General features: G+C 39.6%; 1 long non-coding RNA gene across 1 annotated transcript; it reads left to right on the plus strand.

Moving 5' to 3' along the window:
• The first annotated feature begins 4,243 nt into the window (after positions 1–4,243).
• On the plus strand, positions 4,244–14,555 carry LOC143419893 (uncharacterized). Its single transcript, XR_013099915.1, has 4 exons — positions 4,244–4,720; positions 4,861–4,994; positions 5,338–5,501; positions 14,011–14,555. It is a non-coding gene; the product is annotated as an uncharacterized LOC143419893 (long non-coding RNA).
• Positions 14,556–14,850: the final 295 nt, after the last annotated feature.

A 14,850-nucleotide genomic window follows, 5' to 3' on the forward strand; every position in this document is an offset into this window, starting at 1 on the left:
AAATACAACACTTAAACTTAAACAGCTGTTTTACAGCTGATCAAAGGTTTAGGACCGCATGCCTTTAAAGGACAAATCTGTGCAGAAATGTGGATTCATTGTGATTTTCTGTCAGGTAGTCGCACTCATGACGTTCTGATGGCAAAGGCAAGAAAACATTGCCTTTGTGAACGTGGTCGGGTTGTTGAACTGCATAAGCAGGGTCTCTCGCTGAGGTGGGACACAGTGAGCAGTGGCGTGTCTAGAAAATTTTTGTTGGGGGGGCCAGGTAGGGGCACAGATTTGGAGAAGGGTGGCAGATTTAATTGGCAGATAATGTTTTAAAAAAAAAATTCTACCAACCATTAACCATAATTCAATAATCCTATAAACCTAATAACCAAATGCACTTTTAACTCTTATTAGAATGAGATTTTAACCACTACGGTGCAAAGTTTTTAGATACTGCGTTGATAAAGTACAAGAGATACAATCAGTGCTTTGTCAGTGTTTACTCAGCATTCAAGGACAGCAATATTTGCATAGCATTTTTACTGACATGTAGTGCACATATGTTTTGGGCAAAAACATTTTTTTTATATTAAAATACGAACATTTGTAACAAACAATTGACAAATTAGCCAATGCCAATGCAAAACTTTCTCTGCCTGTTAAAAAAAGAAGATAATCTTCTCACAAACTGGTGTTTGATTTTGAAACAGGAAAAAAGTGGGGAAACAACTGAAAAGACTAACATTTGAATAAAACCTGAAAGCAAGTAAATACTTTCTATGCTGCCTTATGGTAAACTTTGGTAATATTGATAAAGAACAACACTGGCTGATGATGAAATACAGTCAGCTGGCATGGTGACACTGCCAGTATAACCTGCAGGGCTGGACTGGGACAGAAAATCGGGCATTTTGACTACAGACCGACCCACCAGGTATTAAAGCCATAAAGCCTTTGAATGAAAACAAACGCTGTGGTGACAGTGATGTACAGTCTTGTTGGTATATGTATGATTTCTATACATTTTACGTCAGATAAAAACTTTAGTTGTAAGATTTAGATAATTATTTAATAAAAGCTAGGTATTTTAAATGAGAATAAGAAAGAAAAGTATGTCTTTGCGCCCCCCTCTCCCTGTTAATGCCCTACATGCCCCCCTGGCAACACTTTGCTAGACCCGCCCCTGCACAGTTACCAGCTGTCAGCTACATAAAAAAGGATCCTGGTGTTATTAGTCTCTCAGAAACAGTTCATAACTTCAACTCATTCATGTCACCTAAAAGGTAAACCTGTTTCTCCATCACCTGTTCAGCTCTGATGGTTCAGTAAGGACATCTCCTGGTTTCATGTTTCCCTCTCACCACATATCCAAACCGATATCATGACCAGCAGCTTTATAGCTGTGGCTCCAGCAAACATCAGCTGATACTAGAAATTAATATTAAATAAATTCTAACAACAGCTGATCAAGCTTAAACGTGCTGCTGTTGTTTAGCGCAACATCTGCTGGTTTCCTCTTTCTGGCGCAAAGTGGGCGATAAACAAACGAGAGAGAAAAGCCGATCAGCTGATCATTGATGAGTTTCATGATTGAAGTAGCAACAGGAGAGGGAGGGGGAGAGAATGAGAGAAGAGGCAGCTGTGCAGCGTAATGACAGAATAAATCCAGTTTTGTGTCTTTTTTCCATCCTAGCTGAAGTCCGGGACAAACTGCGTCTCTTCTCAGCTCAATACGAAATAGGGCTGAACGATATATCGCATTTGCGATAATATCGCGACATGATCAAGTGCAATTTTCTAACCGCAAAGGCTGCGATTATACTGCGATTATAAGGCTGTCCAAATTACTACCATATCCCAGAATTCATAGCGCGGCCCAGCCAAACTCCAGTTTCCAACAATGGCGGCCGCTACTAAGTTTTAAAATTACTCATACTAATCTTTCTGGGTCAGAAAATAAACTTTTAACATATTTTCAGGCGAGAAAGTAGTTGTGTAAACATCAAATATCTGCTCGGTTTATCAAGATTCGACGTTTTCAGAGGCGTCTGCTACCCACCAGCTCGACAGCTAGCCGGGAGCTCGAGGGTTACTGATGCGGCCGAGAACGGCACAACTCCCGGCACATCATTTTCAGATCACCGCGGAGTTTCGCTGCTCGGGTTAAACGTGATATATAAGTCACTTAGACAACCTAAAAATGTTATTGTTGGGCTTTTTTCAGTGTTTTGTTTGTTCGTGAGTAAATCGGTTTGGCTGAGATTAAAGTTATTAGATTAGATAAAATAAAACTTTATTAATCCCCCGGGTGGGTTCCTCCTTGGTTTTCACACAGCTGACTAAACGTCAAACAGAAAACTTATTAAACAGAAGTATGAGACAGTCGAGAATTTACACCAGTGTCTGGTTATATTTTAGATAGCAAGAAGCAGACGGCCGAGTTTATTAAACTCCACCGAGACAGCGGTGACGCTAATCAGAACTAGACCGTCCAATTTCACGCCTTTAAACTTTAAAGGCGTGTTTGTGTGTGTGTTTATACAATTGCTATTATGTTTGCACTTTATGTGTAATGTTACTGACTGCAGAGATCAGTAAGATGTGTGTATTTTTTATTTATTAGTTTTATTTATTTAATATTATTTTTTAATTGAATGACTGTCTAGTAGTTCACAGATGTCGAAAAACTGAGTGTGGTAAAGCCACTGATTTTGTTTATGTATATTTCTGCAATCTGCACATTGTACTGACTTTCATTTTAATGTTTACACCAGGGTTCCTTGTCAGCACTTTATGCTCAGATGTTTGTAAGCTAAAAATAAACTATTGTGTATGTTCAAATATACTGTTGTGATTGAAGAAGTTAAATAAAAATGTCAGTCATCAATTCATGCATCACCTCATGTCATCATAACAGAGGTCTGTCTTCCAGGAAAGAACAGTTTAAAATTAATGTAATATAGTATTGGCCATACTATATGATGTATTGCTTGTCTTTGTTTAATAATACAGAAGACAAAGACCTTAAAAAATAATCGCATATCGCATCGCAATCGCAATATTGGGGCAAAAAAATCGCAATTAGATTATTTTCCATAATCGTTCAGCCCTAATACGAAACGTGTAATATTTTCTCTGAATGAGGGACCATTCCATTTTTTTAAGGAGCCGTTGGCAACTCTACTAACCTTATGAATAAAATAAAGTTCACTATCAGTAACATCATAGCACCACCCAGCTGTATAAAAACTCCATCAAGCTGGCTAGAACGCAGTATGAGTTATTGCAACTGACAGTAAAAAGTCAGCACAACTAAAATAAACTCCACCTAAACTTGGTTTATATCTGACCCAGATAGACTGCAGGTCATAACTTCTTACCTGAAGTTCAGTTCACCTGACACTCGGACTGGCGGCTGCCTCGGGGCTCTCCTCCTGCCTCCCCTTCCCTCATCCACCTGCTGCCTCTGTGGAAGCCCCGCCATAGCCACCACCAAACAACGGAGTTATTTCTACACATCGACCTGCATCTGGCCAATCCACCACCTCTCATTGTTCATGCCGTTACAAAAAAAATAAAAAATAAGTCAAATAAGCCCGATGGCCAGTCCAGCGATGTTAACCTGCAACCAAATCTGCAGCTCCATACAGCAATGTTACGACTTAGATTACATCTTATAACTCATAACTCTTATGTTAGCTCCCCTCTGTAGCATACTGTCTGAAATATTCCACGGCTGCAATAATTCTTTAAGTGTTATTTTTTCCTTGGTATTCTAATTTCACCGAAGTTTACTAAACTCAACAAACTTGATATTACTTACCGGGACATTTATTCTGTCATTTTCTTTCACCGAAAAATTGTTTCCTGCAGTGACGTCTTTCGTGCTTGGCTCTCCTACCTTTGCTAACGTGATGCACATAGCGCAGAAGGATGCTGCATTCACTTACAATCGGATATCTGAGCTTCACCGTGAAAACATAATCGGACATTTGATATTTGATTGAATTTTATTGTTTTGCCTTTGGGGTGGCACCTGGGGTGGCCAGTCTGGTTTGGGGGGGTGGCCTGTGCCCCCCCAGGCCACCCCGCTGGACACGCCATTGACAGTGAGACGGTCATTTGGAATTTCTTAAATCATCCTGAGGGTTATTGACCAAAAAGTCAAGTGGAAGACCCAAAAAATGTCACCAGCACTGAGCTGGAGGATCCAATTAGCTGCCCGTGGAGACGATCCTCGACCTAAATCAAGGCCGTTACTGGTGCCCGCTGCAGCGCCATAACCATCAGACGGCATCTGAGACGGGCTTCAAAAACAAGAAACGTCTTTGAAAAGGCTTCGTCTCCTTGAACGCCACCAAACTGACCATTTGGCCTTTGCTAGAGAGCGCCAAACACAGGACATTCAGGCGCCGGTGATGTCAGGTACCTATTGGAATTTCTCAGTGAGACACCGAGCTGGTTCCTTTCCGCTTCACTCACGTTTCCAACTCGTCCGCTGATGTTTCAAACCTTCCTTTGCCGTTTATCTCGTATGTTCTGTTCACTGCACTCAGTTCTTTGAGGCTCGTTTGTTTTATTAGCTGCCTGAGCTCTCAGAGGACTTCAGATAGGTCTGCAGGCCTTCCTGAATCTGAACGAGTAAGGCTCGTCAAGTTCATAAGTTTTGAGGACCTTAAACCAGATGATCCTCCTGGATCGCCCTTCCTGGTCCCACTTGATTTGTCAGGTAACTTTATCTGTACCTGTAGGTAGATTTGTTCTGCAGTCGTGAGTCATGAACACTCTCAGTACAGCCACAACACACAACAATAACACATGCAAAACTATAATATGTCCATCTGAGTAACGCTGCTGCTATTTTTAAAGCTTGTTGTTTTAGATTTTGGGAGCAGAAACCTCCAGAAGGACGAAACTGAAACTCGCGTGAATCATCCTGGAAAATTAAACCAGCCAACCGCTGTAACCGTGTGCTGTGCTTCACCAATCAGCTGATTGACTGAGTGAGTTTTTTAGATAAATATCCAAACACCAAAGGAAAAGATCAATCGGACGAAGGAAGATAAAATCAAATCATCGTGGTTTTATCAACGTGGAAGCGAGAGAGGCTCCTCGAGCACGAGCGCTGCTGCTTCCTGCACACAGCGTCACGCTTTGCTTCAACAAGCTTTGAATCAATAACTGTTCCAAAATATTTATAACACTGAATACAGCCTGACGCGTGATAAAAGAGAGCGAAAATCAACGTTCATGTCAGGATCGTTTTAGCTTCTACTTGTTAAAGTAACAGAATCCATGTGTTTTATTTTATTTTGTCACAAATGTTTACGGTTTTTGTCTCCACAGCTTCTAGTGGTGAACTTCAGTGTGGACACCACCCAGATGTCCTCTGACAGCGATGGAGACCCCGGTTTGGGATGTGACATCACGTACTGGAACACAGGATGGAGATAGAAACGACTGGAGAATCAGTTTCAGAGTGTCTCTGCAGAAACCTGAAGGCTTCGACGGTGAGATGAAAGTTTCATTTATTTCCCAGAATAATCTCAGATTTTTACGTTCGGGGATGTGACTGCTTTGCTACACGTCCACCAGGACAGGAGTTCAGAGTTTTCCCCTGGAATCAGTCCAGTTACAGTACTGTGAAAATACTGCATATAAAAATTTAGAGCTGCTCTCACAGCAGCACAACATTATCCATATTAATCTTTAAAATGATTGATTAAGTAGGATCGTTTTTCACAGTTTTTATCTCGCTGCATGTGAGTAAAGTCAGCTTAGAGAGGCGAGCTTGCCGGCTTGTATACGAGTCAAACATATGCTTTAGCAGTGACATTAATAACAGAGCAAACAGTACTGCAGTATGGTCGTGTCCTGGTGGACAGAATACAGTAAACTACAGTAAAATGTATTTTAATGAACTCAGATGATCCCTTCAGACTCTCGCGTCTTGTCGTTGTCACACCTGTCCCACTACGCTGTGCAGCCTGTGTCGCAGGTACTGCACGGTTCAATAGTTTTATGCAGTTTTCATCAGTGTGTGGGACACATGAATGCAGCAGCTCTGGTTTTCTTCAGCTGTGCATTGTGTGGGACACTGGTGCATTCATATGCTCCACACATGACATCAGTTTTTACATGAACACTGAATCTGACGATGGTGGTAAGCAAAGCTCCGCACAGACATTAGAAACCATCAAACTGTTTACACAGTGCACCTGAAATCATCATTGCAACACTACACATGGAAGCTGAACATTAACAGTCCCAGGAGTGTGCCAGTATAAAATATAAACCATAATAATTATGCACATCTCCATTTATAAATACTGTTAGTTCTGTAGTGTATAATGGGACTCTCACTGTCCTGCTCCATGATGCTGATCGGGTGCTGCTGTGTGGATTCTGCATTCAGGGTTTTTCCATAAATCCTTTGCTGAGGATTTGATTCTTTGGGCTGAGGAAGGAAAATCTTCTCGGGGTATTGAAGTGTTTCGTCTCTGCAGGTGTGGCTGCGGTGACGAGCAGTATTCACATGATGAACAGAGGCATAGGTAAATCGGGGGGATTTCTCACTCCGGTTGGATCCCTCGATCGTTCCGAGCTCTCTGGTGACCTCCGGGATCGTTCTCACTCTCGGGGTTGTTGCTGTGTTCATAATGTATCTGTTGTTATCTTTTCTGGAGCTTCTGTCTTACCTTCAGCTTCCTGCACAAACCCTCTTTAGGCTTTCCTATATTTGGCAGCAGCTTTACCCTCTGCATCTCCTGCACTCTGGCTAACCTGCTTCAGATCTACCGTGGGGTCCTGGGTAAAGAAGCTGAATCAGCCGCTGGCTGTGGTGACCGTTGTTTCTGGGATCCAGTCGGCCATCTTCGTGTCATGGCTGATCTTAAACCCATCATTACCTACAAAGGGCCTCACACACAGTCTGAGATAGGCTCCCTTGAGTTCTTCGTAGCCACAAAACCTGCAACACTTTCTTGGGCTTGATTTGTTCCCTGTCTGCTCTCAAAAGCTGCCAGACTTGTATAAAAATGCCACTTTAGTCACCATCAGCATGTTTTCAGCCATCGTAGCCCCACCTTGTCTCACTCTGAAGTACGAGCCACCAGTTGCAGTAGCAACTACAACGTTCTTGGCCTGGACATCACTGAGTACACTGGGAGGCATTGTGAGCAGAAGGGCACTGCTGTGGTGCAGTCATGAGCCGTTATCAGCTAATGCTAGTTAGTCTGGTTATCCAGCTGCACCTGCACACTGCATGGATGCATCACACATATTGCTCATCAGAACTGGAGCCCAGACTCCTCAGGTTGACTGACAATAAACTGATTGGATTTAAAAACATTTTCTCTATATTAAATGTCCCTCTTCATTATGAGGAGGGACATTTAATATAGAGAACAAACAGTTTGTGTATCAGGCTGTAAACATGTTTATTTCTGCTGTATAATTTTAACATGAGAATCTGTGGGGCTGACTCACTGCTGCCTCTGCTGGACGTTGGAGGAACTGCAGGGGAAATCGTTTTTCAGCTGTGACTTTCTGATGAACAGAATTTGAAGTATAGTTAAAGTGACAAAGACCAAGACAGTTTGAGTTCATGCATTAAGTGTCTGGGTGCTGTCCTCCTGTCTCCTGCTGCGTGTGCTCTGGTGGTCTTACCTGTAAAGATTTCAGTTTCATTATAACTGTGAATAGGTTCAGATGGGCTTTAATTATTGTATTTCCCTTCATAACTCACAGACCACCTAAAATACACTAGGAACACAAACACGTGCAGTAACAGTACAGCTAACAGGACTACAGTACTCACTGTAAGGCAACAAGTAACTGAAGTCTTTATAAAAGGATTTCTGTCAGGTAATAAGCAGGAGACAAAAGAACACAAGAGCCAATCACAGATGAGGAAAGGAAGTGACACGTAGATAAAGCAGGCAACTGACAATGTAGGAGGGCCAGGAGAGGAAGATGTCAACTCCACGGAGCATCAAGTGGTTACCTTTCTACGGTCCAAAGGTGTGGAAGTGGATTATAACAACATTGAGGCTTGCCACCCTCTACCCCGAAAAAATGACAGTAACAAACCAGCCATCATTGTGAGATTTGCAAACAGAAAACAGCACTGTTAAAACAAGGAAGGAAACTGAAAGGATCCGATGTCTTCATGAACGAACATCTGATAAAAAGAAATGCGGACATTGCCAGGAAAGCACGTTACTTGAAGAAACAGGGAAAAATTCAAAATACATGGACCACCAACTGCAAAGTATTCATTAAACTCAATGGAACACCGGAACAAGCCAAAGTGTTGGTCATCAGAAATATGGAAGAGCTGGACAAATACTGAGGTCAACTTACTCTGGAGGTATGAATACACATGTGACGTGACACACAACACAACACATGGCACAGTCCAAAAGAACTTCATCTGCATCCGGCAACAATATCAACATGACTCATTGGAATTCTCTTTATGATAATCTGGAACTGAGAACATTTCAATACACAGACCATAATGTTCTAGACTTAGAAAAGGATATAGACCCGGAAAATAATTTCTACTACAACATCAGCTGTAACTGCTGCTACTTCACTGATGAACAGTTTAAGCACACCATCAACACGGAAAATAAATTATCAATAATCCATTTTAATAGCAGAAGTCTGTATGCCAACTTCAACAATATAAAGGAATATCTAAATGAGTTGACAAATCCATTTGGAATTATTGCCATTTCTGAAACATGGATCAATGCGGAGAAAGGAACGGACTTTGGACTGGAGGGATATGAAGTGAATTTTGTAAATAGAAGGAACAAGAGTGGAGGGGGAGTAGCTGTGTATGTGGATAAAAACCTAAACTACAAGGTGGTAGAAAGTATGACAACTGTAATTGATAATTTACTAGAATGTATAACAATTGAAATTTATAAGGAAAAAGAAAAAAATGTAATAATTAGCTGTATATATAGAACACCTGGCTCTAGTATTCAAGTATTTAATGACTTCATAGAGGAAATATTCTCTAAAACAAATCAAAAAGTTATGTTTATCTGTGGTGATTTTAATATTGACCTGTTGAATCCAAAAAAGCATAAAATGAGCGACGAATTCCTAAACACTATGTACAGTTTGAGTTTACATCCTAAAATAACCAGGCCTAGCAGAATTACACCACATTGTGCCACCTTACTTGACAATATTTTCACTAACAATATGGAAAACAACATTGTGAGCGGAATATTAATTAATGACATCAGTGATCACCTACCAGTTTTTGCAGTTTATGACACTAATTATAAGAAAAATCAGCATGAAGAACAACTGAGATACAGACGTGTAAGGACGAAAGAAACGATGACTGCATTTAAGAACGATCTATTAAATCAGGACTGGGACAAGGTGTACAAAGAAGCTGATATTGATATTGCATATGGCATATTTTTAAGAATATTCATGGAGTTGTACGATAAAAACTGTCCAACAATAAAATACAACAGAAAGCACAAATATTCAGATAGACCATGGCTCACTAAGGGTTTACAAAATGCATGTAAAAAGAAAAATACACTCTATATGGAATACCTCAAACAAAGAACAAAAGATGCTGAAAATAAATATAAAAAATACAAAAATAAGTTGACCAATATTATACGTGTATGTAGAAAGGAGTATTATAGTAAAATATTGAACAACAATAAACATAATATGAAAGGAATATGGGATGTTTTAAACGGTATCATTAAAAATAATTCTGGACAACAAAGTTATCCACAATACTTTATCGATAATGGCAATATTATGGAAAACACTGCTGATAAGGTCAACAGCTTTAATCATTATTTTGTAAATATTGGACCAAAACTGGCAGAACAAATTCCTGAGTCACTGCCATCAGTAGACTGTAGTGAAAACCTGATTGATAGGAACCCTAACTCAATGTTCCTCACATCAGTGGAGGAAAAAGAAATAATTGACACTGTACACATGTGTAAATATAAAACATCCACTGATTGTAATGATATTGACATGAAAATCGTCAAGAAGGTGATTGAAGGAATTGTAGGACCTCTAACATATATTTGCAACTTATCATTTCAGATGGGAAAAGTGCCAAACAAAATGAAAATAGCTAAAGTTGTGCCGCTGTATAAAACCGGGGATAGACGCCACTTCACAAATTACAGGCCTGTTTCTTTACTACCACAATTCTCCAAAATCCTAGAAAACCTGTTTAATAAACGATTAGACAAATTCTTAGATAAATATAAATTACTCTCTGACAGTCAATATGGATTCAGATCAAAAAGATCAACATCTCTGGCATTAATCGAATCAATTGAGGAGATTACGAATGCTATAGATCAGAAACAGTATGCAGCTGGAGTATTTCTGGATCTCAAGAAAGCATTCGACACAATCAATCATGACATATTAATTAATAAACTGGAACGGTATGGGATTAGGGGGGTTGTACTGCAATGGGTGAAAAATTATTTAAGTGACCGGAAACAATTTGTGAAGCTGGGTGTCCATTCCTCATCATGCTTGGACATTGCTTGTGGTGTTCCACAAGGCTCTGTACTGGGTCCAAAATTATTTATTATTTATATAAATGATATTTGTAAGGCATCTGATATATTAAAATTAGTATTATTTGCAGATGACACAAATATTTTTTGTTCTGGGGGGAATCTAAAGGAGCTGCTGGATACAATTACTTCAGAAATGTGCAAAATTAAAAAATGGTTTAACAGGAACAAACTATCGCTAAATCTAAGTAAAACTAAAATTATCTTATTTGGGAATTCCCTTAGAAATGCACAAGTGCAGATTCATGTAGATGGTGTGGAAATTGAAAGAGTACTTGAACATAAGTTTCTTGGTGTGATTATAGATGATAAATTAAACTGGAAGTCTCATATAAATCATATACATAACAAAATTTCAAGAAGTGTCTCAATCTTGAGTAAAGTAAAACACATTCTGGACCACAAATCACTCCACGTTCTCTATTGTTCCCTGATTGCACCGTATTTGAATTACTGTGCAGAGGTTTGGGGCAATACTTACAAATGTTCGCTATCATCAATCTTTATATTACAAAAAAGGGCCATAAGGATAATCCATAAAACTGGTTACAGAGATCATACAAATCCACTATTCTTAAAATCAAAAATTCTAAAATTCACAGATCTGGTTCATTTTCTCACAGCACAAATTATATATAAAGCAATAAATAACCTGCTTCCTGACAATATTCTAAAAATGTTTTCTAAAAGGGAACGGGGATACAATTTGAGGGGGGAATTAAATTTAAAACATCCTCGTATCCGTACAACATTAAAAAGTTTTTGCATCTCTGTGTGTGGAGTGAAGCTGTGGAACAGACTAAGTAAAGATATGAAGCAAAGTCCAAGCATGGCGCAGTTTAAAAAGCAGTTTAAGGATATGGTTTTTACAGGGTACAGGGAAAAGGTAGAGATTTGATAGGGTGTTCTTGTCTAATATTTTCATGTGTGTGCGCATGCACGGGTTTGTTGGTATGGGTATATATGTATGTGTATATGTATGTATATGTATGTGTGTATGTGTATATATATATATATATATATATATATAAATAAATAAAATTGTAGGTTGTGTATCCTTCAGGTGTTAATGGGGTTATTGAAAATGTGTATATGTGTGTATATACGTAGGTATGGATAGATAGAAACATATATGTGTATATATTAAAAAAAAAAAAAAAAAATTACACATAACATATAATGTAATTACAAGGAGGTATTTCTGTAGTCTATTGATACTAGAGAGTGGAAAAGGGGTGGGATTAAATAAGCTTATGCTTCTTCCTGCTCCTTTTTGAACATGGACGTTATTTGGAGTTGTGGTTGCTTGTTTTCCTTTTGTTTGCTTTGTTCATTTGTCTCTTTTAATTCTATTTTTTTTATACTTTTTCAACATGTTCAAAATAAAGATTCAATCAATCAATCAAAAACTTCACTGCACATTAATAATATTACATATACTCGTTTTGTTAATCAGTTTCTTCTCTTTGTCCATTAAGCGTGACGTTGCACAGCGTTTTGCTGTGTGGAATTGGCAGGATTTGCTTCTCTTTTCCACAGTTTTCAGAATAACATCATTAATAGAATAGAATAGAATAGAATTCAACTTTATTGTCATTGCACATGCACAGGTACAGGGCAACGAAATGCAGTTTGCATCCATCCAGAAGTGCTTTAGTGATAACGTGACAGTGTAAAATCTGGCACTGAAACATACAATAAACTATCTTTAAATGTAACTTTTCACATTTCAAAGTACTTTATATCCACGTGTTACTGTAATCTAAACTTCCAGCTGATAAACAGAGGCTGAGGCTCGTTCCTCTCCGTAGCAGCAGGTGGCGCTGTTCAGACGTCTGTGCGAGCCTCAAAGAGTTTGCGCCGACTCTTAATATTTCATATTTGGACAAAACTTCTAACATCTGGCTCCACGTGCAGTAATTTAAAGAACTTCAGAGGCGTTGTGTATTTGTAGTCACGTCCGTTTCTGTTTCACAGACTTTTCTACAAATAAAAAAGCAGAGCGTGCGTGGATTGAAATGTTGAACTGAAAGTGAAACGCGTCGCTGTCTCAGATCTATAAGCTGTTTGAACACGCAGAGCGTGAATCACTCGAATCCCACACAGGAAATACAGGTTGTGCTGACTGATGGAGAACAGGGATCCGCGTGGGAACCTCAGGAGGCGCAACTGAACTGAGCAAAGACGCTTATTTACATGATTTACGATGACGTGTGAGTCACACACACGTGCGTGGGGCTGAATAAATAAATATATCGAGTATATGAACGCTTCATCCTGTTTACGAACAGGGTGACATCATCAGTTCTCCCCGCTCTCACCCAATGGTCTTTGAGAAGTGGCGACATCTCTGAGAGTCAGGAAACCCTCTCTCCCGGAAAATAAAGCGAGAGTACGTGAATGTAACTTCCGGTCCTTTCTTTCCAAAATAATACCCACACCCCGCGCCTCAGCGTGAGTGTGACAAAACATTTCACACTCAGTATTAAATAATTATAATAAAAATTCAATTAAAAATATTTTGTGAAAGTTTTTTTTCAATAAAGGTATGACGTAATCACCTTGAGTTTATTTCTTTTATATTTATTCTCCTTCGCCCAGACCCTTCATTTTCTTTTATAAATGTATCTTAAACCCATCATTACCTACAAAGGGCCTCACACACAGTCTGAGATAGACTCCCTTGAGTCCTAATATGCTACTGCTAAGAGGTACTTTTTCATTTTCAGAAATGTGGAACTTCAAATGTCACTGAGAACCACATATATGCCTATAAAATATGTTTTAAGCCAATTTTTCCCCAACAGAAACAGCTGCTCAGCAGGGCTGGACCGGTAATCTGGCATTTTCCCGGTGACCTGATGGGTCATTTACCCACCGACCCAACACACACTGACAGCATCCATTCGCTCATTTCCGATACGGACACTGCCCAATCAAATCCCTGAACTCCTCCCCTCATGCAACTTGTAAAAGAGAGTTTACCTTGGAGGAAGTGGTGAAAAGGTCAAATTTAGCACCAGCAGAGAAAAAGTGCAGGAGGCGGGACAACAGCAGAGTGAGGAAGAGGTAGAGGAAGGTGAAAATAATGTGTTAAGAACATAGAGAGAGGGACTAAGTGATTCTATTCAGGTGCTGTGGAGAGCATCCTCACACAGAACATCACATCCTGGGATTAGTTGTGTTCAGGACCGAAAAGCTCTTCACAGAGTGATGTGTGCTGCAGAGCGCTGCTGCTCACGTCAAAGTAAACTTTATTGTCATCTCTGCTGTACACAGTGCAGTATATAGAGACCGGATGAAGAGGTTCGAGTTACATTCAGTGCAAAAGACAAGCAATAAATATAAGAAGAGTAAGAAATAAATACACACTTTAAAACTAAGGTAAAAGGATCAATAACAGCATCTCCCTTCCCTTCAGGACATTTACACCAGGAGATGTTGGTCCAGAGCAGCTCCCATCCCAGTGACTTGTTTTTGGAAGGTTCCACACCATCGGGGCAAAGACAGAGAGTGAAGAGGAGCTTCTATCCTCAGGCCATTCGAGCCAGGACATGCCCCCACTCCCCTCATAGCATCACCATAAGGGTCTGGAACTGGATTTTATATCATATTCTTGTTACATTGCAGAACTTTCACTGTCATAATTCATATCATGTCTGATTTATTATACGTCACGCGCTGCTACACTGATAATGCTGCTTCACTATGCTTACATTGCTCTGCTCAGTCTGTTACTTTGGTAGTTTCGGTTACTTTTGGTCTACTTTTGCTCTGTCAGCACATTGCTGTGCCAATGTGGCACAAAGCACTTTAACATTCCATTTCCACAATGTACACTTTCAGGTTTTTTATTTAAAGTTTCAGAGTTTTGATTTAGATTTTCTTATTGCTTATAATGTTTTGCAGTGTCAGGACACACTTCACTGTGTGTTGTACTTGTATGACAAGTGGTAAATAAAGACTCTTGGAATAATCAAGGATTCACGTAAAATGCATGACCACTTTGATCAGGAGCCACTCCTAACAGCTAAAGTGTGCAACAAAGAAGGAACCCAGGAACAACTGTACCAACCGAGAAACAATTTCAATATCAGGAATCAAACAAAATGACACATGCACACATCATATTCTACCCTCATATACATTTTTTTATATCCAAGTCCAGCCCTGCTGCTCAGTGATGTCATGCCTTAATTATTATTTATCTTTTTAAATCCTCGGAGACCTTTATTTTGAAGCAGTTTCCGGTTGGGCCGGC

The sequence above is a fragment of the Maylandia zebra genome, linkage group LG1 (assembly GCF_041146795.1).
Source record: "Maylandia zebra isolate NMK-2024a linkage group LG1, Mzebra_GT3a, whole genome shotgun sequence".
Classification (NCBI taxonomy): domain Eukaryota; kingdom Metazoa; phylum Chordata; class Actinopteri; order Cichliformes; family Cichlidae; genus Maylandia; species Maylandia zebra.